Source organism: Mustela erminea, chromosome 13 (assembly GCF_009829155.1).
Source record: "Mustela erminea isolate mMusErm1 chromosome 13, mMusErm1.Pri, whole genome shotgun sequence".
NCBI classification, from domain to species: Eukaryota; Metazoa; Chordata; class Mammalia; order Carnivora; family Mustelidae; genus Mustela; species Mustela erminea.
In genome coordinates this window covers 71,966,280-71,970,633 of record NC_045626.1, presented here as the reverse complement: position 1 = coordinate 71,970,633, position 4,354 = coordinate 71,966,280, and the positions used below count along the sequence as shown (strand labels likewise).

General features: G+C 55.6%; 1 long non-coding RNA gene across 3 annotated transcripts; it reads right to left on the bottom strand.

Moving 5' to 3' along the window:
* Positions 1-1,892: 1,892 nt before the first annotated feature.
* Positions 1,893-4,071, bottom strand: LOC116572283. Of its 3 annotated transcripts, XR_004278197.1 has the most exons (4): positions 3,979-4,071; positions 3,745-3,866; positions 3,227-3,323; positions 1,893-2,668 (listed from the first exon to the last, which is right to left on the bottom strand). It is a non-coding gene; the product is annotated as an uncharacterized LOC116572283 (long non-coding RNA). The 3 variants fall into 3 exon arrangements; XR_004278198.1 differs by lacking the exon at positions 3,227-3,323; XR_004278196.1 differs by lacking the exon at positions 1,893-2,668 and having other exon boundaries at positions 3,142-3,323.
* Between the last annotated feature and the right edge of the window lie 283 nt (positions 4,072-4,354).

The window sequence follows — 4,354 nt, the reverse complement described above, 5'->3', positions numbered from 1 at the left end:
AGGACCACCGGGGATCACACAGACGTTGTGGCTTGAACCACCGGGCTTCACTGCCAGCCTCGTGCCAGCACTGGGGGACACTGGCAGCCAATGGTTAAGCCAGCGCCCACCCTCAGAAGGCGTCCATGAGAGAGTGCAGACATACATGTGACTCTTGTCACTCCTCACCAAGGCCAAAGGCCCCACCTGGAGCCCAGCCACTGGCAAAAGGAGACAAACAGGTGACCATTTCCCCGCTCACCCACCCTCAGCAAGCACTTGACTTCATCTCCCCTTCAAGGTGAAGCTGCATGACTTTAGCACAGTCTTCTTAACTCTCTAGGCTGCCTTTTTCTCATTCATCAATAGCCCTGGCCAAGGCAGTTAACCATGTGGCTTATTTGGCTGGAGCCTCAGAACTATCCATAGAGGTTAGAAGATGAGTCCCATTACCCTGATGTGGAGACTGAGGTTCAGAGAAAGGGCAACTGGGGAACTAAGGTCAGGAAGTGCATCTAGAGTCAAACAGAGGATGTAGGTGTCCACAGGGCGAGGGTGCTGCCTGCCCAGACCAGAGGCGGGGCTAGCCAGGAGGAAGGGACTATAACCCTTTCCTGGCCATGCTCCTCCCTCTTTCTCCAGCCTCCCCCCTCCCCCACTCCTGAGGCCTCCAAACAAAGATGCCTTTATCCAGACCTTAGCCACATTCCTCAGTGACACATGAGGACAAAGGCGGGGGCCACCGGCAGCGACAGGAAAGCCCTGCCGTCCCAAACCAGTTTACAGCCTTCCCACGCCCCGCCCCCACCAGCAGGGCCTCCCCGGGGCCTCCAGCCCAGCCCAGCCTGGGGGTGGGGTGGAGCTCTGGGAGGAAGCCTGTCAACCCTGCCTCTCCTGCCCCTTTGGAGCTGGGTTCTTCCACCCGGTGAGGAGACAAGCCTCAGGCAGCCTGGGGCCTAGGCCCAATCTCCACCTCTCCAGGCCTCAGTTTCCTTGTCTGTAAAATGGGGAGGGATATAAAATGGGGAAGACTTAGTGAGACAATGCATCTGGGGAAGGTGATGGATAAGTTGCTGGCTTCCCCATTTCTGGCCATTTTCAGTTGCCTTTGGTGCCTGAGAATGCCATTCTCAGCACTTTGCACCTGCTATTCCTTTCCCTTGACCCTAAACACTCCCTCCCCTCACCTTCTCCCCATCTTCTCCTGCAGGCGTTTTGTCAAACACCCCCTCCTCCAGGCAGCCTGCCCTGACAACCAATACCCCAGGCTGATTTAGGAGCCCCCTGAGGGCTCCCACATGCCCCGTGGGTCCCCATCACAGCCCCTAACACTCTGAATTATCAGAGCCTCCTGACCTGCTGTCACCCCCACCAGGCTCAGAGCCCCTCAGGGCAAGTCCACAGCTGCGCCTGTGGGGCAAGTGGGGAGATGGGTGGGTAAGGGAGGGGGAGGTGAAGTAACGGATGAGTACAAGGCCCTGCTATACCCAGAAAGGAAGGAAGAAAAAAGGCAGGCTGAGGCCCCTGGGAGGGGAGGGAAGGGCACAGCCAGGTGTCTTTCCAGCCCAACAGAGGGTTGGGGGTCTCTGAAGCTAGAGCTGGCCCCTTAATCCCACCCCATCCCCATTCTTTGCCTCACCAAAAATAAGGAGGCTGAGGCTACAAGATTTCCATGAATATAAGAAGTACAAGAACCTCTCTCCTCCCCACCCCAACCCAGCCCTGCTCACTGCCCCCCCCCCAGGAGAATGAGCCCCTCCTGACAGCCAGAGCCCTCCAACCAAATCCATACAATTTGGTGCCCAGACATTGCTAATGAACCACTTAATCACATTTCTGTGTTCATTCCCAGAGCACCTACTGTGTCCCAGGCAAGACTGAAAGCACATAGAAAGTTCCGGTGTCCCCAGGAATTCACAACCTGGACACCCAATGTGAGAGAGGGCCTTTGAGATGATCTAACCAGAGAGGGGCAAATACTGGCCTGAGGTCTTACAGCAGAGTAGGGCAAAGTGAGAATCAGGACCCAGGGTTCTAGACTCTTGGCTCATTGTGCCCCCTTCTCTACTATGCAGGTCCAGGTGGGAAGGGAGGCCATGGGGCAGAGACCAAGAGAAATGTGGGTTGGAGGAAAAGGAGGAAGGAAGAGAGGTTCCCAGCACCTGGTGCATGTCAGGTCCATGCCAGGCATGTCTCTCTCATCCAGGATGTCAGGAAACCTCCCAGCCCCCCTTTGAAGCTGGTTTGATCATCCCCACCAAGTAGATAAGGAAGCTGAGGCACAGGCAGGAGGGGTGGCCCTAGGATTCAAGCCTAAGTCTATTGAACTGCAGAGCCTGTCCTTTTCACAGCAGAGGTTGCCCATGGGTTCATTCCTAAAGACCAGAAACGAAGGTGCTAGAATGCAGGAGCTTGGCTCCAGTGTTTCACAGCAGTTAAGGAAAGGGAGAGATGGCCCTTCAAGTGCTGCAATGCACCCCCCCTCCCCGCACCTGTGTGTCTTCACATGGGACACAGGCCTGGGTGAGTCTAGAGTCGCCTCTCCCAGGAAGCACGGCTGTCCTTCCCAGAGTCCCCAGAGTGACCACAGGACCACTGCCAGCTCCAGCTCCAGACCCAGACGATCTTCAGCTCTGATGGGCGGCTCTGAGGAACCCGCTGGCCATTCAGCTGGACATAAAGGCTGAGTCTAAAAACAAACAAACGACTTCCGGGGCAGAGGGCAGGGAAGTGGTTCCAGCAGGGTGTTTGGGCAGCACGTCGGCCATTCAATCAGACCCGCTGGGCTGTGAGGGGAACGGCAGAGAATCAATCATGGGCTGTATGTGTTTGCAGAAGGACGTGTGTGGCTGTGACAGCAGCGGGAGCCCCAGGGGAGGGCCCCTGGGGACACGTGTCCACCACCTGGGCTCCCACCCCTGCTGAGCCCCAGAGGGAACTGCTGAAATACAGAATCCCAGGCCCTGGGCCCCCTCCCCACAGCCAAATTGCCAAAGTTAGGATCCAAGACTCTGTAGTTTCTTTGAGTCCCACAGATACTTCTGGGGAGCCACCAGGCTTGGGGACACCAAGCAGAGTCCTAAGGGTGGAATGCAGAGGAAGAGGGTGGTTTAGAGAGGATGGACGGGGGGGGGGGGGGGGGGGGGGGGGGGGGGGGGGGGGGGGGGTCCATCCACAGGAAGAACCAGGAAACTTTGTCTTCCGGAGACCTGACTGTGTGCATGCTTCCAGACCATCCTGCTCTCACCCAGAAGGCACGGCCCCTCCACAAACACAGTCCAACAGCTTCTCTCTTCTCTGTCCCTGAGTCTGCCACTAACACATAGTAGGTGCTCAATAAACACCTGTGAAATGAATGAATGAAACCTGTCTTGGTTTTTCTCTGTCCTTTTTCCTGTCTCTCTATCTCTTCTCATCTGTGCTGCATGTTCCCCTCTCTCTCCACCTCCGTCTCTGCCTCCAGCATGGCATTGGGCACCTAGAAGGGGCTCAGTGAATATTTGTCAGGTGCATACAAGTGGGATGCTCTTCCTTGGCTTTCTCTCTTGCCCCGTCCCTCTCATTCTGTCTCCCTAGCCATTATTGCTTCTCGGCATCCCTGCATATCCACCCACACCCTCCCCAGATCCACCTGCAGTTGCTGGAACCACCCACCCTCCAGTCAGGTTCAGGGACGCTCTACAAGTTCAGAAAGGAATAATGGGGATGCAGCAGGAAAGCTGCCCCATCCCTGCCTGCACCCCTCCCCCAAAGCCATAAGCATACTGCCTGCTCCTCAGGCTTCTGGGCTTCCATCTTGCATGTCTTTATTCCAAGCAAGCTCTCCTTCCTGGAACCGGTGATAGCAGTCCTCTTCTACAGCCCCAATGCCTTCCTCTGCCCAGGGTCTGCAAACAGAAAACTATGGAACCAAACCACTCAACACACCGATGGGGAGATAAAGCAGGGAAGCCTGCACTGCCCAGGGTCACCCAGAAAGTCTATGGCAGCCATTAGGACCTGGGGCTTGGGGTGTTTTTATCTCCCAAAGGGCAGCTTAGAACCTTAGGACTGGCAGAGGGGACCCATTTTTCCAAGTCCACCACACCTCCACCCCCAACCACCATTTATTTATAGCTAAGGACATTGAGCCCCAGAAAGATTAGGTGACCTGCCTGGGGCCACATGAGGATCACAATTCAGGTTTTATGACACAACCCTGACATCCCAGATGGCTCAGGAGGTGTTGGGATTATAGGCAAGGAACAACTGGTCAATCAAGAGTTAAGTCCTTAATATACTGGCCTCGTGTCATAAGTGATTTTAACTGAACTTCGTTAAAATGAGTCAAGGTCAACTTAACTAACCATATCCCTCCCCACCCCCCATCCCCACA